Raw genomic sequence first — 24,354 nt, forward strand, 5'->3', positions numbered from 1 at the left:
TGTGGTTATTCAATAAAGATTTATTATATGTAATCGTTCACCTATTTAGTTAACTAAATAATCCATTGACCAGAGGAAAATACATTGGATCAAGAGGTTTGGCAAGATATAATCAGAGAAATGGACCCCAGCTGTATTTACTAGCCTACATGAATGAGTGTGTTTATGGGCTCAAGTAAATGAATAGTAAACGAGTACCCGAGGTTGGTAACCCGTTGGATCAGTTTCAAAATCCAGGTGGGCCACCCTGCCCACTTGGGAAATTGTCTGATGATGAAGGTGGTCGCCTTGGCTCCGGACACACCATAGGGGGTAGAGAATCCTTTGTGTGAGGACAGGCACAGCCCAAGTCAGGCGTCATTGTCAACTCCTCCCACCACTCTAGCTCAGGAAGTCCATCAGCCTGGTAATGGCCATCAGGATATGCAGGGCACACCTCAGCTCCCTTTGTGTGACTAGAGTGAATGCACAAACAGCCAACCTGTCATCCTAACCCAGACATGTATTCTGCAGACAGACCAAGGCACGGAATGGTTAAAGTAGGAAAAAGCCAACTTTCTATAAGTATATATGTATAAACAAGTTACCCTAGCTGAAATTATCAAAGCAGCAATCTATACTAAAGTACATCCTCTGGCAATTTGCATCCAACCTTTCAGCCGAAATGAGGAAAAACATCTGACTGCTGCAAGTGAACTGTAATAGAATTCACCGCCTCTCATCATACATTTTGCGATAAACCAACTCATTAATTGCTTGATGGAAAGTTACTTTAGGAATGCATTGCTTTTTCCCCCCTAATATTAATCACCATTGGAAATGGCTCCAATACGAAGGATTATGTTTTTACATCCTGGTGTCTGAGAGTGGAACATTATTGCTACCCTGAAAGGCCCACTCTGGGTAAAGCAATCAATCAGCTTTGATAATTACAGCTGCAATAACTTCTGACTTAATTGAAATGAGGGCTCATGCCCGCAAGAGCATTTTGGAATCATGTTTTTTTACCGGATAGGAATGGCGTGGAATCTAGGTCGGTTATTTGTATACCTACATTTTTTTATTTGTATAGTTTTCTTTAAACTTTACAACATAATCAACATTTTACGTATATATAAAATGTACCATTAACAATAAATTATTTAAAAAATGGGTACACAGAAAACACCCCCTCGCATTATTTGTGCAAATTTGCCCTAGATAGAATCAGCAACAAATATAATGAGAACACCAGCGTAGTTCAATGACCAAGGGGGGGCGGGGCTGCACGGATCAAGTTCTCAACAGAAATGCTCGAGATAAAATGTGAATGTGTTTTGACGATAACCCCAGGCAGACGAGAATACAGCAAAACCAGTCACAACACAGCCCAGACACCCCAAGGCAGGTAAAAACTGAACTCTTGGTGCATACTCGGCCCTTGGCCCCTACTTACCTTAAGTCGAGAAGAACAGTTCTGTATGTCGTTGACCCTATGTACTGTGTGCTTCTTTCATAGTATAACATTGCCATGTTCAAGGCTCGTACCTCAAACCGGACAACTGTATTTTCTATGTTTCTGAAAATCTGTAACTCAAAAAGTTTATACCTGATCTAGAAGATCTTGGTGTTTAAATTAATATAAAAATGTGTGCTATTTTTATAAATTTTTTCAGATCTCCTTATGTGTGTCTTATTTGCTGACTGTGTGTGCAACAAATGCTTAACACTCCCCTCCGATAAGCCAACGGCTGTTTGACCACACTACCACAAATAGAGCTCCTTGGAATTGTTAAAGCAAGCCCCTGTACACTAGTAAGGGATACCTGGACACTCTACACAGACCTCATTCTGGTACACTACATGGAGAACGAGCTTCCTACACACCCTCACAGAACATTAACTGTTGGGGCCACGATCACAGACCATCAACCACATTTACCCCGCCTTAGTGGGTTATTTTTTTTAAATGAACACTGCGGTTTTCCTCACTTTGAGCCTTGTGAGCCTTGAAGGAACCACATAAAATATAAGAACGATGCTATAAAACTCAGAAATAAACAAAGCAAGTTGTGTTTAAGAGAAAAGTGATCACATCTTGACTGAGTAAAGAGTCACCTCCAGATACAACAAACAGGTACAGCTACCATGCATGCAGCACTTTGTAATTGTATTTATATAGCGCTTACTGCCGCTGGCGAGGCGTTGAAGCGCGAGTAGTAAGCTCTATATGTAGCTCTAACTAAAGTGCAACTAAAAATAACACCAACTGTAAAAGGGGTATTAAACTCCCAAGCTTTCAACTTAGAGAAGGACTCGTACACAAGTTATCTTCGCAGAGCTCTGAACCAACGAGGGGGGAGGGGGACGCAGGCTCCATGGCAGACCCATGCGCCTCCAGTAACGGGTCTGCAGTAAGCACTACGCTACGCTCGCGTAGTTTGCGAAGTTTGCGCTACTTCGCACTACACGAATTGCACGTAGCACAGTGCGAACACGCGTAGCGTAGTGCAGCTGTCATCTTTTGCTTGCTCGCAGTCCTCAATGTCAAGTTGGCGACCGCGAGCAAGCAAAATGACATCCCGGCGAGACTTTTTCCTCGTTCGCGATCAGAAACATCAAGTTGGCGATCGCGAGCGTGGAAAATAAACCTCCCGGCAAGATTCTCAACGGGAGGAGGTCAGGTTTCTCATTGCAAGTGGTCACGTATGCTCGCGACGAGAAACTACCAGTCCGCGTTGAGAAAGCTGCCGCTCGAGTAAAAATCTACTCGAGCGGCAGAAAACTACAGCTCGCACTGTGCAAGATGCCGTTTTCAATGATTGCACAGTGCCGGTTGCTTGTCCGCACAGTGCAAACAGGGTACTACGCGTAGCTTCGCGTAGTGCTACTTCGCGAACTACGCCCAGGGTTAGTCTGCAGCTGCAAGGACCCTCGGCCTCTTGACTCCCAACGGAAGTTGTGGTGGACAGACAGCGCAAGAGAAAAGAAGACAAGGCGTGAGACTGCAGAGGGGGGAGATGGGCTGCCGGCATTTAGCAGTTTTAATACAAAAAAAAATGTTATCCATAAAGTGGCTCGACTGGTTTAGTCTTGGAGCGAGAGCTGCTGATCTATCACGGATTCAATGGTTCAAAATCACAAGAGGTCAGTAGTGAACGCCAGCTGGCCGCGGGCTGCGTAGATATTGTTAAAGGTCCCAAAGTGCATGACCCGACGAAAGAGAAACACAATAAACTGTGCCTCAGCAGAGAGAACCTTCTTAAAACCCTCAAACAGCTATTGGGTTTCCCAAGGAAGGGGGAGGGGCAGGGGCAGGAAGCAGTAGCACAGCCAAGGTCAGTAGAGTCCAGATATTCCACTGCTGGGCTTTCATTCAACTACCCGGAGCACTCTGGGAGTTGTAGTTTTGTTTTGAGTGAACAAAACTAAAGAATCAGAAAGATGGTTTTAACTTTTTCCACCAGTAAAGCCGAGGGCTGTAACATGTGAACCCAGGTGGCTCGGGCAACTGGTAACTAGGCCCATCGGGAATTAGCCTTACCATGTGCTGACACAGACGTCTACTAGTCTACAAACAATGAAGGAAAATTAGCATTTCACATCATCAGCTGTCATGTCGTTTAAGGGCAAAAGTCAGGAAGATATTTGTTCATTACACAAAACAAGCATTCGAATGACGTGCTGCATCACTTCCAAGTGGTCTCAGGTCAAGCGTAACTGCAGTCAATTCTGCTTCGCTAACAGCACATTTGCATTCTTGGAACAGAAGTTTTCCTTCAAAGACTTTAAGTAGGCCTAGTTGGTGTGTGTTAATACCTCAATGCTCCTCAGGGCAGCACTTGCGCACAGGTTATTTCACTATCTTCAGTCAAACTCGACTTTCGTCAACATCACTTCAGAATGTGCACCTTAGACCAAACCCAGCTGCAGATACCCATTTGGTAATCGCAAATTACGTATGGTTTCCCATTCATTGAATGGGAAAGCATTCCCTAATAGCTAATCACAATTTGTGTTTCGCTATTCGGAAATGTGTAGAAATTGCATATTCCTTTGCGATTCCTTAATAGTGATTCCTTAATAATCGCTATTAAGGAATCGCAATTGCTTAGTCTGATGCATGTGGCAGAAAATCCTTTGAAATTCGCAACCACAAAGATTCTTATTGCACTGCAGGTAAAGAAAGGGTGAATCAAGGGAGAGATAGGGTGGGATAATCTTCAGCTGCTTGATTTTACATTCTTTTACAAGATTGGAGGCTTATTTATGATATATTTAAAGCTTATCCACAATACCATATACATAAGTAATGTGTTTAAAATACTACATTTGAAAAGATGACGTCTGCGACCAGTCTGCAGCTATGATTTCATTATGTGATTCAGTCGTCCTGAGGAGATAAAAGCATCAGACAACATGGCTCTTCTAGAGGAATGAGCTCCAAAGATGGAAATATCTACACCAGCCATCTCAATGGTCTATTTAAGCCATCTGGCCAATGTCGAGTAGATGAGAGATGGGAAGGCTTTTTCAAAGGTTTTAACAAAGAAGAGGGGAAAGTAGAGTGGAAAGGAGCAGTCTGCATTTCATAAAGTTTCATGCAATGCACCACATACAACGTTCCCACATAAAAGACTAGTACAAACAGAAGTTGACATGGTGTTAGTCCTTCTTGTGATCTAAAATGTCTCACCCTGGGGAGAAAAACATGTTATTCACAACCAGGGCCTTTACGTTTGAACCTCTTGTAAAGAAAATTGGACAAAATACAGTTCATACAAGTTCTTAATATTGGCATTTTTGAAGAACAGGCTCCGAAGCATCAATTCTGCCTGCCTAATACTATTACAGCAATACCAATTAAAAAGTAAAACTAGAGCAACAGAACCAACAGTATACAAAATTAACATCATTCAGTGGTACATTAAGTGGAGGGGCACAGCATTCCCAACTGCATGGATCAAGGTATTCCAACCCCATTTCCCAGTGCTCAGTTTCGACTCTGGAAAGGGCTATTCTCCTCTCTGCCGTTGTGCAAGAGTCCGTGCCATGTTTTCGCTGTGCCCCGGATACGAGCGTGAGCCAAGCAGCAGCAGAGCGGAGCTTCGGAGCGGTGTGGCACCATAACAGCGCTGCGAAGCCGAGAAGCTGAGTTTGCGGCCGCGCGGAAGAACCGCGTTTTGAACGTTTGAGTGCTACCGCACTGTGCACTGTGTCTGCTCACACTGCGCGCCGCAGCCTTTGGCGTAGCCTTTGGATTGCAGAGTGACGGTCCTGAGGGCTCCGTGGAGGAGGAGCTAAACCAGTGAGCCGGAGTTGGAGATAGAGCCAGGCGGGGAGTAGAGGGGAGCGGAGTGGAGCTCTTGAGATAAGGAGGTGCTCCCGCCCCTCCCATAAGCAGGCGGATTTTCTGGCTGTTATCCTGCTGCTATCCTGCTGAGGTCCGAGGACTAAGGAGAGTCAAGTGCAAAAGAGTCGTTTTGGATGATCCAGTCCGGGATTTGCTGATAGTCGTCATACCCTGCAGTGAAACTAACCCTGGCAGAGTTGTTGGCGCTAAGGAACTCCCGGACACAAGAAAGGGGGTAGCAGATGGTGGTTCACGTCAGTACCACCCAGCGGCAGCATTAGTGCCCATAGGACACAAGGTGAGAGGTGTTAGATATCCGTGTTTTTTTTTCTTGGCGCCATAGGCGCAAGTGGCGATAACTGCAATAATAATAAAAAGAAAAAAATGTTCTATAAAGACCCCCTATAAGTGCCTACCAGTTTTCCCGCCAACAGAGTGAGACCAGACTTTTGGCCACACACCGCAATAGTAACTTGCTATCTCGCAATCCCCCTGACGGTAGCTGTTCCGATTGAGGATACAGGCAGGCTTGGGAGGTGGAGCGAGAAGCAGAGCGGAGACAGCAGGGGAAAACAAAACAAAAAAAACACAAAAGGGAATGAGGTCTGGGAGAACACGAACAAACCCACCTAAGAATGCAAGGACAAAAGCTAAAGCCAAAACCAAATCACCCGCTAGCTCAGCTAAGGGAAGCCCACCTGCATTACTAATCCCGCCGGTATATCCAATTTTTAGTAGCATGAACCACACCGGCAGATTCGCCTTTTTGAAAGACCCAGCAACGGCAGTATACGCAATGGCAAACACGTCAACAGGATTACAAAAACCAATGTCACCTAAAAAAATTGAAATAAGGCCAGTAGGATCAACCGCAATATGGACTCCACGAAATGCCCAAAACACGAATGACGATAAGGTAAATGGAACAGAAGAGACACACAAGCGCACAAATGCCACTCTTGTGAAAAACATTTTTCAGTTTCAAGCCCAGGTGCACAAGGATATTAAAAAGGACAATAAAAAACACGACATTACTCAAGGGCAAGGACAGGAGAAATCATCAACAACTTTCACAGGATCAATTAAGAACACAGACTGCCAGCATGAAGGATACATAATAAGTTGTTCCCCTAACAATGAAGAGTATAAAGGTGACAAAATTATATCAACACCAGTATTATCAACAAATGCCACATACCCAGAGCAATTAATAACGGGAAGCCACTTGGCCCAACCCAGCAATGAAGTTTCCTACAATCCAAACACAAGTATGTATGAATTGGCACACAAGATGCCTCCATATAGCCACTCAACCCCTAGACTGGACCAACGCATCAGCCCAGTATTGATTAAATCTATAGAGAGGACAAAGATAAAGGACTTAAACCTCTGTTGGGTGCCCCAAGTACCTAGCCATAATAAAGGAATTACCATGACACAAGAAATTTGCACGGACAATCTTATAATTGAAAGTACCCAGGAGGGATCGAAAATCCGTATTAAATCAATCACTTCCGAAAATGAGCCCCAGGAAATAACCGAAAGGAACTCAGGAGGGACAAAAAAACCCCAACAAAGTAATCAATACCGAAAGGATGAATCAAGGTGCAACGGCAACCGGCCGGAGTATAAAAACTTCTTCATCCCATGAGTTGCTAAGAAAAAACATAGTCGATACATCCAGTGGAACGAACCAAGAGGTGGACATTATCATACTGACAGACTCACCACACGTGACTCACATTGGCGCTCAAACAGAACCCTCAATCATAGAGATCTCAAGTGTTTCACCTGCCCTAGACGTGGTAACAATAAAAAATCCCGAAACATGTCGCGAAACAAGACAAAAAACCAAAGTGCAACGTAATGATTTAACATCCATAAAGCAATCTCTGCCTGGACACTAATCAGGCTGCAATGAAGGAGACCGACACCGGCAAAAAAGAGGAAACGACATCAGTGATAATTTGGAATCCATAATCACATTGCACAGCGCACTAGGGTGCATATTGGAAACCTCTATTAAAACCCTCAACATGCAGTCAGATAAACTCGACATCCAGATACACCTTATGAGTACAATGGCGGAATACATCGCTAACATAAATAAAAAGCTAGACGACATTGCCAGCATTTTTGACATCATCAAAGAACAGACCGGACCGTGGGTACGATCCCAGTCTTGTACCTGCCACCCAATATTGGATAAATTAAAGAATTTGCCATCAATACTTAAAGATATCCTGCAGTAATGCAAATACGCCAATCACTGTGACAACAACACACTAACTGGATGTGATCTCATCTCTTTTGAGAATTCCAAGAGCATACAAAACGAACACCCAGACCAACCAAATGAACCAGTAAGGCAAATAATAGTGGCACAAACCCCACAACAAACAGCGGAGGTCGTCCTCGAAAAAAACTTAGAAGCAGGGAACTCTAGTAACATTGAACGATTGAGCTCAACAACCGCCGTAAACATTCCCGGCTGTAGTACGGACCAAGGGCTCAGCGTCATTATTCAATCAAACAAAACTTCTGATAATCTGCTGGATGAACCCCTAAAAACTGAGACACCCCCAAATCAAATAGGACGCACTAGTTTTGAAGATGAAAGCCACTGCATAAAGAGGTCAGAGCAAACAAACAGCTATGATCCAAGCAATCAGAGACCTCATTGGGCTGTATTCAAAGACACGAAAAAAAATCAAAAAAACGTCCCCGCCATTCGTGTTACATTACCAAGCACCAATGTAACCGCAGGGAAAAGTGTCACCATATCGTCTGACCATCAAACCCCGGGAAAAAGTGTCCAAAATACTCATAGGCAAATAAGAACAAAGGCAGATAGACACATGAATGACCAACTGCAACTCACGATACACACTGGCATCAATGGCATGCAAGCAACAAAAGGGAATGCAAATGTGGAAAGGATAGAACCACCCTCAGGACCAGTGACTACAACCAGTGGGTACCACCATGAACAGGCAGGACCCAACAGAATAGACCGGGAGGTAAAAGCCACGACATTCATGCCACTAGTACCAACCTCGAATGACGCATATAATCAAATAGCGCAATACCTCCACCTTAAGGCAAAGGGTCATGATGATCAGAAATTTGCTAATAATGAAAAGGTCCAGATCAGTAGTAAAACACCCACAGAGACGCAAATAGTTACATCAGGGAAGATACTTTTCATTCCTAACTACGAACCTCAAGGCATTCAAGATTACCTAAATCGAGGGAACATTCTCCACCTCACATCAACCATCCCAAGCCTAAGCCACTTAACATCTGTGGACCTACTATCAATTGAATTCATCACATTGGGAGACAACATGCCTAGGGAAGGCACACTTGCTACTTGGAGGAATTTAGAAGTAGCAAAAAACATTCTCACAGAAGTGAATAAATTTGAAGAGTGGGGAATTTCTCTGAAAGAACAAACAACAAAAAAGGGTTACCCGTCACCCCTGCTAAGAAGATGTAGGAAAAGAGAAGACCATACAACCCCGACCACTCACTCAATATTACACAGTGCCAGGGGGGCTGAAATTACAATTAACAATCACCAGAGACAGTTATTGAGCATTAATGGTAATTGAACCTATTGCGAGGCAGGTAAAATTGAAGAAAATTGAATAAAATTGCTCTCCTGAAACATCGCAGGAGCAAAAAACATCCTAAACCATAGTACAAAGACAGCTGCCTGGGACCAATACGACATCATAGCGCTGCAGGAAACGTGGTCAATGGAGCCAATCGATATACCAGGAAGATTATGTTTCCATGAAAGCGCGATGCGTTCCCAGCGCTACGGCCGCGCAAGGGGGGGTTTATCTATTTACGTATCCACTGCATTAAAGATAAACGCCTCGCATATGCCTATATCAGCAACGGACATGCAAATTATTAAGCTGGAGAGTATAATAAAATGCGTGGCAAGAACAATGGTCTTAATTAACATATATGCCCACCCAAAAAAACAGCAAAAAAAAAAAGACCTGTTCAAACGTCTTGTTAACGTTGTAGCTTCCATCCGCCTTGACCACCCAAGTTGGGAGATTATTGCCACGGGTGACTTTAACTCCAATCTTTTACATCAATCGGAGGAAGAGGATAACATCTTAGTGGCAAATGAAATGTTGAAAGTCGAATCCCAGGAGGTAATACCGGCCCTGAAGAGAGATAAAGTGGGCAAACAATTGGTGTGGGCCCTGGAACGACTCGGTTTACGGGTAATAAATGGAAGATCCATGCACGATAAACCCCCTGTTCCCACATACATAGGTCACAATACAAATTCCATCTTGGATTATACATTAGTAACTTTGCCTCTGCTGAGCCTAGTCAAAAAATTCCAAATAATCAGCTCCCTGGACAGCGATCACTCTATGCAACACATTGAGATGAAACTAAGTTCTCCCAGGTATGCAAATGCTCCAGCCATACCTGGTCAGCTCTCAACAATCAACCTGAAGCGGTTACAGTGGACAAGCATCACATTACCTCAAATAGCATTGGATGCTAAGAACTTACTACAAACAGTCATGGCAGAGAAGGATTTATGTCCAAAAACCTGGGCTAATTTCTTGGAAACATTACCAAGATCCAGCAGTAAGACAAAGAGGCAGAGCAGTCCCACGACCAAAACCAAACTCTCAACAACCACACTAGCCATGAAGAAACATCTTCAAAAGCTCACAAGACGGATACAGGGCTCAAGGACGAACCAAGGTATCTGGCAAGAAGTTCGGTTGATAAGGAAACAATATAAAAATCTAGTATGGATGGAAAAAAGGAACAAAACCAATGACTTTTGGGCTAAACTGGTGTATAACACAAAAAAAGCAGACTCCAGGGCGTTCTGGATGCAAGTCCACTCCATCAATAGAGCAGCACAACCCATAAGCATGACATGCATCCCTGAAAATGTTTGGGCTCAGCACATAGTCAACACATTCTCGGTAAAGCCAGTGGAGTATCAGGTCACGATGGCTGCAACGGTATCCGAATCCTCAAAAAATATGGTACAGGAAAGCAAGCCTGCTCTCAGTCCTAATGGCATGTCCAACAGCCAGGAGAGCCTGGACCGATCAATGTGGTCAGTTGACGATCGACGAATATCATCTATAATTAAGAAAGGCAAACAAGAGAGCGCACCAGGGCCAAATGGCATCCCACAGGCGATCTATAAAGAGGATCCAGAGTTCTGGGCATGCAAATTCAACCTCCTGTTCCGGACAATCAGCAACTGAGGTCGGGTCCCGGAAAGTTGGAGGGGTGCCATCATAAACCCCATCTATAAAGGCGGAGACCGCAAAAATCCAACAAACTATCGCTTAATTGCCCTGATCGATGCAGAGGCAAAATATTATGCTTCCCTGGTACTAGCTGATTTAGCACAATGGTCGGACACGAACAGTAAGATCCCGCTAAACCAGACAGGGTTTCGTCGAGGAACAGGCACAATGGCTAATGCAATGGCGCTGTGCCTGATTGGCGAGAATAGTTTACATAACCATCGGGAACTATATACCTGTTTCGTCGATTTTAAGGCGGCCTTCGACCGTGTTAATAGGAATTTACTATGGGCCAAATTGAAGCAGCAGGGTCTACCGGAGTCAATCCTAATGCCGATCATCGACCTGTATAGTAACACCTGGATGCAGGTAAAAATCAACAATGGGCAAAGGCTAACTAGGAAGATCCACACCTTTGACGGATTAAAGCAAGGCTGTGTGTTGGCTCCCCTTCTCTTCAACCTATTCATGGCCGACCTAACAGTAAGCCTTGACCTGATCAACGCACATCCTCCCCGGCTGGGCATGCTTCGTGTAACACACCTATCCTACGCCGACGATGTGGTCCTGCTAAGCCAGACAAGAATAGGCCTGCAACGCCTTCTGCAGGAGTTGACACGCTACACAAAGCAGAACTTGCTAGAAATAAATAGCACCAAAACAAAAACCATGGTCATAACCCGACGCCATAAATCACCACCAACCTTTTTAATAGAAAACGTAAAACTGGAAGCTACAAGTATCTTGGGATACTCTTGGACAAGCATCTTAATTTCCAGGCACAATTCACCAGCATGGAAAAGAAGGGCATGGCCTTAATGCATGCCTTTATGAGCCTAGTAACTGAACTTAAAGGTCCCTTGGTTTCGCCTCTGCTAACAATAATGAAAGCTAAATTATTCCCAACGATAGCTTACGGGAGCATACTGCATCCTGGCAAGAGTGCACAACTTTTGGATAAAGTGCAAATGAAAATCTATAAGTATGTCTTTGCGCTACCAAATAACGCATCACCGGCCCAAGTAAGACTGGAATTCGGCCTGAAATCTCAAGTGCTGTTGAGAAAGTATGAGACCATAAAATTCTGGTACGATGTCTGGATGAATCAAGAGATCACGCTCTATCGAGCCATGTGGGAAACAATCACTAAAAATCCAAACTTAAATCACGCCAAGTACCTTAAAACGTCAATAGAGTCAACAAATTTGGCTGGCCTCTGGGAAACTAAGCTCCCAGTACCTTCATTCAAACAGTTGGTTAGGAAGGCAGCTATCAGACACTCATTGTTGGACGACAAAATAGCTTTTAGCCACCGGTCACATGCCTGGATGACAATTCATTCTTACAAAAAACTAGTGCCGGCCGTCTTTTTGGACCTTGCATTTCCGCCTTTTATTAAACGCAAATACCTTAATATAAGGTTGGGTAATTTGCCAACTAATGCCGAGCATCCAAAGTGGAAGCCCCAAGAAAGTGAAGGGTGCGGGTTATGTGGCGCAGCAAAACAAGACTTTATCCACCTAATCTGTATTTGCCCGGCTCTCGCACAGGAACGTCGGAATTGGTTGAAAACCAAGTTCAAGGAGCATGGAATACGTACATGTCGGTCCGCTGTTATACAAATCTTATGTACAGTAGACCCACAATTTATTTGCAGGACAATTAAATTCATTGAACATTTTGAGAAAAAGCAAAAAACATTAGCAAATTGTTGAATTTGGAACATGCTATTCCATACAGCAGAATGACATCTGTTTTTACCTTCACAGTAGTGTAAACTTTTTGTGTTTTAACATATTGTCGTATTTATATTTTGTAATGGTTTTTATTAACTATACAATAAAGTATTTTAAATGTGACTCTGGAATCCCCCCCCCCCCCCCCGCCCAGTCAGCGCAACCAGTAATAAATCAAATGTTTCAGCACATGGAGACATCTAGGCTCAAGTTCCAGCACTAGATGGGTGTATTCCCCCATGACTACCCATCGGTACGCTCAACCTCGGTGCGTCTGGCTCCCCCGGTGGCATCTAACCCTCGATCCTGATATTGTGTTCCGTGCCCTGCATTGCGAGCCCTGCTCACAACCTCTAGCCCTCTCCTTGTGCATACCCTCCAACATTGCAGCCCAATTCTCCAGATCCTCTTGTAGCTTATCATACCAACGACTGAGCTTCATGTGCAACTCTTTTGCCAGCCCCCACTCAGTGACATCCTTAAACCACAGTTTGAGAGACGGGGACCTTGAGCTCAACGATCCTATAGCTACTCTCCTTTTTGCTAACACCAAGGCAAGCTACAGAAACCTCCAGTGAATTTTGCCCCCTCTGGGTTGTTTGACAATACCAAGCAAGAACGCCTGAGGGGATTCCTCGAGTGTCAGTCATGGCTCCTAGCCATGTAAATCACTGCTGTCCAATACACACGCACTTCAAGACACGTCCAGGCCATGTGCAGAAAGGAGGCACCCCCCCACATCTAGGGCAATCAGCACTTCTGCTATCATACATGCGGATGAGTTTAACAGGCGCAAGATATGTGCAATGCACAATGTTAAAGTGCGACAACAAATCTAGTGTTGCAAGAGATCCTGTTATGTTTCATGTAGGCACCCCAATATAAGCTCAGTTAGCAACGTAACCTCTCACCTCTATTTTCCCTCCTATTTCACTACATAACAGTTCCTGGGACTGACCTTTTAGCTAGTTAAGGTACTGCTAACAAGTTGTGGGGTTTCCCTGAAAACTAGCCTCCTCTATTATGCATGACATGACACAGCAAGGTAGATCCCCTGAGGGCACCACTTTGGGTATATAAACACCATATCTTTGCTGAGGCAGAGAGAGGAGAAAAAGGACTTCCATGCTGACACAAGATGCAGAGGTTCATGCACGCAGACACTCCAGCTCGCAGTGGTCTTACACCCCTCGCGGGGTGTCCATCTCGAGATCAAGACTGGGTCCCAGTCTCTCACTTCAGGTAATGGGGTTGACTTTATCAGAGGGATTCTTGGCTCCACACCTACATACATGCTAGGTACACTTCAGTACATCTAGTTAGGGTCTCATCATAGGAGTACGTATTTTATGGTCTTCACGAGAAACCTCAAAACTTGGCTCCTCAGCAGACCCCCTCCTTGATTGACTGGAACCTGCACCTTCCCTCTTCGCCAGCGCCTTGAGACCCTTACGGGTGAGTAGTGGTACTTAACAAACACGTGTTTGATTGATTGTCATGTATTTTTATACCTGCCTGTAGGGATTGTTTTAGCACTGTGGTAAGAATCTACCATACTTTTACTCTATTGGTGCTTTTAATCATTTATATCTGTTTCTGTCTAATGGTTGTTTCAGCATAGCGATTTTACACTAGAATGATTCTGGCTCAATAAATGCTTATTGAAAATGTCCCCACCGTTTATTCTGTGTATCTCTCGGAGACAAAGTGAGCTCGAGTGACTGAGCGAAAGATATCGCACTGTTTCCACGATCCCTGATGGGACAGAGTTGTCATGTTTGATAGTAGCCAAGAACTATTTTCTCTTGGGATAGAGGGGTTTCTAGTGGTACTTTGAGCTAGCTGGTATACAGGCGAATATACTCGGTGTGGGTGTCTGGAATCTGTCGGGAGACCAATCTCACAGTCTATGTTGTCTAAACGCGCAGATCCTATATATGTTTATAGGAACTACATGACAATCCTTTTCACTAACTCTAATATCACTTTCCATTCCGCATCCAACAGGGGTATTTCCAGCTCCTCCCCCCACACTCTTTGAGACGCAGGCTGAACTGTTATTCTATCCACCTTGAGCGTTTTTTATAAATGTACCACCATATGTCTTGTTGACCAAGCCGTCAATAATAATTGCACAGTGTCAGTATGGCTGGGTGTCTTGGGAGGTTAGTCCGAATCTCCGGTGCCGTGCTGGACAGTTTGGTGTACTAAAAGAATTGTCCACTCCCCATCGCAAATGTGTCCCGTGCTTCAAGTGAATGTAAGGCTCTGCTCACCCGGCTAGAGATCACCAAGTGTCTAACACCACCACCCCCTCGTTCCACCGTGACACAGATTCACTGATGCAGCTAAAAGGCAATAACATCTAAAGGAAAAGGTCTTTAGCAAAGGGTGGCCTCTTCGAGACCCTAGTAACCGTTTGTTCCCACAGTTCTGTCATTTGTCGGATTAGGTAGGGCACATTCTGTGGTGTACGTGAGCCATGCATCAGCAGCGCCTTCAGTGAATGTTCACAATGGGTTCTTTGCAGTAGCCTTTTCTCTGAGTTAACGTCCTTGTCTGCCCACAGTGTCGCAGTTTAGAGGTAAAGTAGCGCAAAAGCTAATTATTCTTTACATGACACAACAATTGATTTAAAACACTAACTCTAATGTGCACGTTGCCCATGTTTAGAAAAACACTGAAAATGAGAAAAGTTGAAGTACCAGCACCATAAAAGCATACTTGATTTTGTAGAAATCGAACTATTAAATGCTACAAGATTAACATGCTTATTAAGTGTGATAACAAAACAGCTATGAAAATGAATAATGAAAATGCTTTCGCTGACAGTGGTACAATTTTGAACGACAAGACTATAGCATTTCTATTGTTGTAATTGTAATGCATCATGAAAAAGAAAGTGGTGCAAAAGTTATTTTACACGATATTACATAAATGGATATTTAAAGTACTATTATTAGGATAATGAAAATATAAAAATAGATTTTAGTCAAATTATGTTTCAGAATAATTTACACGTATGTACTAAATCGTAGTAGTAGGCCATATTCAGGTTTAGTAATTCCTATGCACTAATCAATAACAGTATTACCATTATTTCTTTATATGAAATGCTTGATTTATTTCATTATGTTTGAATTTAATTAGGAGTTTCTTTTACTAAATAAGAAATGTTAACTTTAAATGCATTAATTTGCCTTCTTTCCTAAGCTGCATTATTTCATAGCTTGGTACAATGAACTTTTGCTACATTTCCTCAAATGTTGCTTTATCTCTTCTGTTTATGCAACATTCTTTTATCAAAAGGACATTTTTCTAGTGTTCATTGTGAAGGGAATTGGTGAGAACCTTTTGGACTGAAACCATTAAGAGCAACAAAGTACATAGATCTTTGTTCTAATCTGTGAGGACGGAATGGACATTCGTTTCTCGTGACCTGTATGGAAAAGTATGTAGGAGTATCAAAATTGTAACTGACAAACGGAAGAATGACCACATGATGATCAGACTGTTGTGGTACAACAACAAATGTCATATACAAATTATTTCTACTCTGAAAAGCTCTTACTTTTTGGACTGCTTTCTGCTGCGGTTGCGGATTTAGAATGTGTTAAATTATGAAGTTCTCACCAAGGCTGTAATAGAAGGTTTATTCAGGATTCAGCATAGCGATACAGCACCAACTGTCCAGCAAGATGTCCAGCTCTGGAATGAGTGATCCATGAAGCATCATGCATCACTACATTCCATGACATAATAAGGTTCTAACATCTCTAGCCTGACATCTCTAGATTACAACACATCCCTCTTTCAGCAAAGGATAAATAATAACAAGGAGAACAAAATAACAAATACAGTAGAGAAATTGAAACAAGATACAAAAAAAAAATCTGCAAGGAAACATAATACACAAGAACATTTCCCCAAATAGAACATTGTCTTATAACTCCACAAAAATCCTGCAAAGAAACATGGCATAAGATACAGACAGTATTTATATAAAACATAGTCTCTTAACCTCACAGGCAGATTCCTACTCCTACCAGAAGAGGTGTTCCTTTCTCTGTTACGAACATTCTCATTCAAATGGTCATTACCATTAGTCAGACTCTTTTCATAAGGTATATGTACATTTGTAAATTTCCCAGAGTATCTCACCAGCCTAGACAAGCTCCACATGCACCCTGTGTCAACTTTCACAACATTCTTTCTGATGGCAACAATGGTGAAAGGACCAATGACACTACTTTTGCCTTTCAGAGTAAATCTGGGATTTTTGACCATAACTGTATCACCAACATTCCACTTCTTATTCCTTACACGCATTTTAGAGTCATAACTAATTTTGTATTTATGTTGGTACTCAGAAATTCTAGAAAGTCTTGTTTCATCAGAAATACCCACATCAGTGCATGCAGGCAGCCAAGATGGGTTTAATTTTGAAACCGCATTACTTCCTCTCAAACCCTTAAAAGGAGACTTCTGAGTGACTACATTTGGAGTAGTGTGGTGTGCCCACCAGGTTTCTCTCAAGATATCACTGAAAGACAATCTTGAGTCAAGAGCACGTTGGGCACAACCCTTGACAACCTGGTTCATCCTTTCACTCAAACCATTGGCTTGAGGTGTATATAAGGCTGTTTTTTGATTAATTATGTTGTGATCATTAAGAAATTTGCACACCTCATGAGACAGAAATTGTACCCCATTGTCAGTAATCAAAAACTTGGGCACACCCTCAGAAGCAAATACATCTCTAAGGAAATCAATGACAGTTTTTTTATTCACAGTAGACACACACTTAGTAAATACCCATTTGGAAGTATAATCCACCATCGAAATAACAAAACGTTCATAGGAGGGCAAGAGTTCAAAAGGGCCTACAATATCTAAACCTAATTTCGTCCCCATAACATTCAGAACCTCGACTGTAGATAAAGGTGCATGATTGGGAATGTGAGACTTATCATTGGAAGCAAACAATACACACTCCCTAACAACATTTTCAGTCATGTGATCCATACCAGGCCACCAGTATATTTCTCTCACTCGAGCCTTGGTAAGACTTCTTCCCAAACGGCCCTCATGAGCTATGTTAATTATTCGGTCTCTGAAGTCAACAGGAGGAACCACTATCTCCCCTCATGAGATTTCCACAAATAAATGAAAACTCATCCCTCAGAGACCAGTACACTGTCATTTCTTGGTCCAAAGTTTTATAATCCGGCCACCCCTGGTTTGTCCACATCCCGAGAGAAGAAAGAATGTTATCCTTCTTCAAACCATCCAACCACTCCTCACTAGACAATGTTGGTTCAGCAATCTAACACACACTCTCCATTTCAGTCTCACTTTGTTCATTTTCAATAGGTAACCGAGAGAGACAAATCGGCAGACTTGTTACTAGAGCCAGGTATGTACTGTACACGAAAATTCTATTCCTGAAGACCCTCACTCCAACGCCTAAGTATGGGTGTGATATGTTCACTGTGGCGACACGAAAAGATTTGGACCAAAGGGCGATGATCCGTCTTCACTAGGTAAGGAATGCCCCAAAGATAAAATGTAAAATGTTGTACAGCCCAAATCACACTCAGAGCTTCTCTCTCAATACCAAAGTAATTTACTTCCGCATCCCCCTAAGGGCTCTAGAGGCAAACGCAACTGCCCTCTCTTCTCCATCCACAACTTGGGAGAGTACCGTCCCCAGCCCCTTGAGACTAACATCCGTAGTTAACACAGTCTTCCGGTTGACATCAAAATGGCTCAATGTAGGCATTTTCCCACTTTCAGACTTAATTTTATCAAATGCTTTTTCGCAATCATCAGACCACAGAAAATGTGTACCCTTCTTAAGCAGAGCTCTGATAGGTTCGGTCACACAGGCAACTCCTTGCACAAATTTGAAATAGAACTCAGCAAGCCCCAAAAATGATATCACTTGTTCCTTATCTTTAGGCATGGGGGCTTTCATAATACTTTCTGCAAGTTCTAACTTGGGTTGAATCCCTTCCCCAGAGATCGCATTTCCCAAATATGTAACCGATTCCACCACAATACGACAATTTACCTTCTTTACAGTCAGTCCTTTGTCCTTTTTCCTTTAACTTCTCCAAAACACAAGTTAGCGTCTTACAATGTTCCGCTTCACTTTTACCATACACCAAAATGTCATCCTGGAAGAACATAATGTTGGGTATGTTCTCCAAAACCATCTTCATGACCCTCTGGAAACACGCCGCTGCTGACGCTAACCCAAAAGGCATTGAGTCTTTGTGCAAGAGAATTTGGTGATATGCAGATGATAAGTCCAACACACTAAAAACTTGGGCGCCCTAAGTGTGCTGAGGGACTCAGAAATGTTGGGCAGTAGTTGGCGATTTACCCAAATCCATTTGTTTAGACCCCTCAAGTCAACACACATTCTAACGTTAGCACCACCATCTTTTGGGGCCAAAACGATGGGGCCAACCATTCTGAGGCTTCTATTCCTTCAATAACTCCAAACTTAACAGTCTCTTGAGTTCAGCCTCTAATGGTCCCATCATCATATTGGGCACTTTTTTAACTTTATGCACACAAGGTACAGCTCTCTCTTTGAGAACAATTCGGTGCTCGAAACCTTTAAGACAGCCCAAGCTATCTGTAAAGACTTCTGGAAATCTTCTGAAGTACTCACAACCTTAATCTTCACAGTCCACCAGCATTACTTGATCTCTGGGATATCTTGCATTGGGATTGAGCAGGATACCTAAATCATGTTGGTGTCTCCATCCCAACAAATTGTCTCCTCTCTCAGCTACGTAGACCTTACCAACTGTGTTTCTGTTTTTAAATTGAATACAAGCCTCCACGTATCCAAGAACCTTAATTCTTGCACCACCATAGATAACATGATTTATGTCAGGTGGCGACAATGTCATACTGTCCAAACCCACAACCTCATCCCATTGCTTGTTACTGATCATGGTGGATGGGGAACCAGAGTCAGCTAGAACTACAAAGTCATGACCATCTACTAAGATGTTGCACTCAGGAATCGCTATTTTTCCTGCATCAACTTCACCATCATCATCACTGATGCTCAGAATTACAGTACGCACAACCTCAGTAACTTTCTCTGGGTTGAGAGTTTTGGTAGATGACTTGCAAACTCAGGCATAATGACCCTTGACACCACATTTGTTGCATACTGACTCCCTGGCATAACAATGAGGATAGTTTGAGAAGTGAGAGAAACTTCCACACCTAAAACATTTAGGTTTAGGAAATTCCCCAGATACTTTGTCGCTGGCATTACCACTAGTAGCAGTAGTCAAGTCAAGGAAAGCTTTATTCGGCTGCTATATAAAACAGTCATAAAAGCACAAAAATTAAAAACACAGCATTTTACTTGCATATAATAAATAGTACAAATGATTTTACAATTTAAAAACAAAAAAGGAGAAACATAATACATACATTATTATTCCAATAAAATATTTTTCCTTATATAAAGTGCAACTTTTAAGAACTGAGCTACCCTCCACGCTATATGCTCATTATCTAGTAATTGGAGTAAAAGCATTGCTTGACAACACTGACCGAGCCCAAGTTTTCTTAAAAAATGAATAATCCGGTAGGGTATGGGGAGCCTGGAACCATTATAGAGGTGATGTGTGTTCCCCACCTAGCCAACAAGCGGAAGACGAGGCTTGTGGAACCCCCTAGCCGCATAGAAACATTGCTTGTAAAATATATTGGAATGAGAAATTGTTGCGGATAGAAAATGAAGTCGCCTGCTAATATGTAATTGATGTATTTCAGTCGAATTGGTTTAATAAAAAGAATTTACAAAAAAAAAACAAAAAAAAAAAAAAAAGGAATAATCCAAGCTTTCCTTTGCTCTTGATAAAATTTACAAAACAGGACTAGCTGCATGGTAGATTGGGCAGAGATGTTATCGCAAGGGCACAGTATTAGAGTACGAGACCAATCATTCATTTTCGGGAATGTCATCAGTCTGTGGATGATACCCAGTCTTAACCTAGTAAGAAGAAATCTGTCAAAAGTTCCTGGCACAAAAGATATGTAGGGCTCCATCCCTATGGTAGTACGTAACAGTTGATGACATCTCACAGTTATTTTTGCTACAGATTGTCCGTGCAAACTTTTAGCTTCTAGAAACTGGATGCCCTCTTTCTTTAATGACTTTCTTGGGATCTCCATCATTGAAGATGGGGTTAAAAAATATTCAGGGTGGCCCAGTTCATTCATAAAGTCACGTACAAATTTAATCCAAGGGATTGTAAGGGCCCCTTCTAGTCTTAGGGTATCTTTTTAAATCTCTCTGTTCAACTCTGTCTGGTCCTTACACCAGACTCTATGCCACAGAAGAATAGGCTCTAGTTTTACCAGTTCTGCTATATGGTGGAGAGCTAACTCCTCGTGGCAAATAAAGGTGGATGTACTAGGAGGAGCAGAGAGGATGTACCTTGTGAACTCATTTTCGATCGTTTGTAGGGGATTAATATCCACAAAGCCCCACACCCCGGCTCCATAGGTTGCCATGGTGACGCACTTTGCTTTATATATATGCAGCAATTATGTAGGCTATTTCCTACCTAACTTGTTAGCAAAGTTTGATAGTGCAGCAGTAGATCTAGCAAAGGCTGTTTATTTGGCGGATATGGCGGGGGCCCAGGAATCATGGTGATTGAAAAGTACACCTAGGTAAGAAACATTTTTTGTGGATGCTAACTTTTTCCCGTCTATGAACATTTCACGGGTCTTCTGCGTCCCTTGCTTACACCTCATAACATACGTCTTGGTTATATTGGTTTCAAGACCAAGATCGCTCATAAATGTGCTAAAAATATCCAAGGCTCTCTGGGGGCCGTTTTGAGTGCGGGCCATCAATAAGGCATCATCTGCATAAAGAAGTGCGGGAATAAATCGGCCAGCAGCTTGGGGAAAGTCTTTGCCCTGGAGAAGAGGTGCATTTTCAAGTCCGTTTATATAGAGGTTAAAAAGGAAAGGAGCCAGCACACAACCTGGTCTGACCCCTCTCCTGATTGGGAAGACTTCAGTGCATTCTCCCTTCTGGCCAAAACGGACGCTTGCTGACGCGTCACTATACAATCGGCGTAAGAGCATGATAATTTATAGATCAACCCCCACCCCTTCAAGGACCTCCCACAGCCTATTATGCTTGACTGAATCAAAGGCCGCGGTGAGGTCAACAAAGGCCAAATAGAGGCTGCCTTTTTTCGCTCGTGTACTTGCCTATCAATATTGTGAGATTTAAGGACTGCTCAATGGTACCAAGACCGTCGCGGAACCCATACTGCAGGTCGGATAAAATTTTATTTTCCTCAGCCCAGTCTGCTAAGCGTTCCAATATGACCCTCCCAAGCACCTTAACCATAGAATCTAGGAGAGAAATCGGTCTATAGCATCCTGGATCTTCACGATTGCCCTTTTTAAAAGGAATATGCTACTTACCAGTATGCATCTGTTCTTGGCATGTAGAGCTGCAGATCTATACACTTTTGCATAGATCGCCATCTGGTGTTGGGCCCGGATGTTTGCAGTTTGTTTTTCTTCTTGGACAGTCTTTGGAAGTCACGAGTTCGGTGACTCCTCCTTCGGTCCGTACTGCGCATGGGCTTCGGCTCCATCCTCAGATTGTTTTTCGCCAGCAGGGAAAAGATGGAGCGTAGTGATAATAGTGAGAAGCTCATGTGTGTTGTATCTAAATAAGATAGACTGGAACGGATACAGGTAGCCGGGGAGGCGGGTGGGCGTGTATAGATCTGCAGCTCTACATGCCAAGAACAGATGCATACTGGTAAGTAGCATATTCCGTTCGAGGCATATGAGCTGCAGATTATACACTTTTGCATAGATTATATAGCAGTACCCAGCCCTAGCGGCGACCACCCGTATCCGTTGCAGTGGTTTAAAATAGTGTCTTTAGTACAGCCTGGCCCACACTAGCTTGTTGTTTGGAGTGCACGTCTACACAGTAATGTTTTGTGAAGGTGTGCGGTGTTGACCATGTGGCTGCTTTGCAGATGTCATCTAAGGGTATGTTCCCTAGAAAAGCCATAGAAGCCCCTATCTTTCTTGTAGAGTGGGCTTTAGGTGGAACAGATAATGTTCTTTTTGCTTTGTGATAGCAAATTTGTATGCACTTTACAATCCACCTAGCTATCCCCGATTTAGAGATGGGGTTGCCTTTATGCGGTGGAGAGAAGGAGACAAACAATTGTTTAGTCTTTCTGAAAAGTTGCGTTCTTTGTATGTAGTACAGTAAAGCCCTTTTAACATCAAGTGTATGTAGAGCCCTTTCCGCAACAGATTGAGGTTGCGAGAAAAAAAACGGTAATTCCACCGATTGATTGAGATGGAAGGGGGAAATGACCTTAGGCAGAAATTTTGGATTTGTGCAAAGTATCACCTTGCTGTGATGTATCTGTAGAAAGGGTTCTTGTATAGTGAGCGCTTGTATTTCACTAACCCTTCTAAGGAAACTGATAGCTACGAGGAAAGCTGTTTTCCAAGTAAGGAACTGTAGCTCACATTTATGCATTGGTTCGAAAGGTGGACCCATTAGCCTTGTAAGAACTACGTTTAGATTCCATACAGGTGAAGGTGGTGCCCTGGGTGGAATTACTCTTTTAAGGCCTTCCATAAAGGCTTTAATAGCAGGCACTCTGAACAGTGATAAATGCTGTCTGTTTTGCAGGTAAGCAGCAATTGCTGCTAGGTGTAGACGGATGGATGAGTACGCCAGGTTACACCTTTGAAGATGGGAGCAGAGAGCATATGATGTGCTGTATGGAGACATCTAAAGGGTTGATTGTATTGTTACGGCAGTAAACAACAAATCTCTTCCCCTTTGCGGCATAGCATGCTCGGGTGGTAGGACGTCTGGCTTCCTTGATAATGTTCATGCAATCAGGGGGAAGATTAAGGTATCCAAATTCTAAGATTTCAGGAGCCAGATCGCAAGGTTTAGCTGAGATGGGTCCGGGGTGCCTGATTTCTCCATGGTTCTGGGTTAGGAGGCATGGGGACAGGTGTAGTTTTTGATGTGGTACCACCGATAGCTGTAGTAGTGTGGTGTACCACGGCTGCCTGGCCCATGTTGGGGCTACCAGAATGAGTGTGAGGGAGTGCTGCTGTAGCTTCCTTACCACTAACGGAATTAGTGGGAGAAGAGGAAAGGCATATGCAAATCTGCCTGACCAGTTCATCCATATCGCATTGCCTTTGGACAATGGGTGTGGGTATCTGGCGGCGAAGCTTGGGCATTTTTTGTTTTCGTGGGTGGCGAAGAGGTCTATCTGAGGATGCCCCCACTTGTGGAAGAATGGGCTAAGAACTTGTGGATGCAGTTCCCATTCGTGCATTTGCTGCGTTTGTCTGCTGAGCAGATCTGCCATGGGGTTTTGTATGCCTGGGACGTGTTGTGCCAGGAGAAAGATTTTTTGTGGAATTGCCCATCTCCATATGCTCTGTGCTAAGCGGGAGAGCTGGGGAGAGTGTGTCCCCCCCTGTTTTTGAATATAATACATTGCAGTCATATCGTCTGTGCGAATGAGGACTGCTTTGGCTGAAATTTGTTTCTGAAAGGATTTCAGGGCTAGAAAGATAGCCAATAACTCCAGATGGTTGATGTGGAGTAATTTTTGCTGTGGCGTCCATAGACCTTGCACTGAGGTGTAGAAGGTACGCTCCCCAGCCGGAGAGCGATGCGTCCGTTGTTAGAATCACCTGAGGAACCGGGTCCAGGAACGGCCGCCCTTTGGAAAGGTTTGTGGTGTTCCACCACTGCAGAGAGTGATGGGTGCGGCCGTCTACCAACACCAGATCCGTCAGCTGTCCCTGGGCCTGGTTCCACTGCCGTGCTAGGCACTCTTGGAGTGGACGCATGTGGAGTCTTGCATTGGGCACTATGAAGATGCAAGATGCATCATCCCTATTA

General features: G+C 43.3%; 1 protein-coding gene across 6 annotated transcripts in view; it reads right to left on the reverse strand.

Annotated features, from left to right (window-relative positions):
* CROT (carnitine O-octanoyltransferase) overlaps positions 1-24,354 on the reverse strand; it is a 662,560-nt gene that overhangs the window by 274,520 nt on the left and 363,686 nt on the right. For 2 of the 6 annotated variants that reach the window (XM_085631297.1, XM_085631295.1), the window contains one exon: positions 9,346-9,519. The exons of the other annotated variants lie outside the window; for them this stretch is intronic. The gene's annotated coding sequence lies outside the window, so the exon portion shown is untranslated. Of the gene's footprint in view, positions 1-9,345; positions 9,520-24,354 lie in introns of those variants that run through there. 6 annotated transcript variants of the gene reach the window in all.

This window comes from Triturus cristatus, chromosome 10, assembly GCF_964204655.1.
Source record: "Triturus cristatus chromosome 10, aTriCri1.1, whole genome shotgun sequence".
Lineage (NCBI taxonomy): Eukaryota > Metazoa > Chordata > Amphibia > Caudata > Salamandridae > Triturus > Triturus cristatus.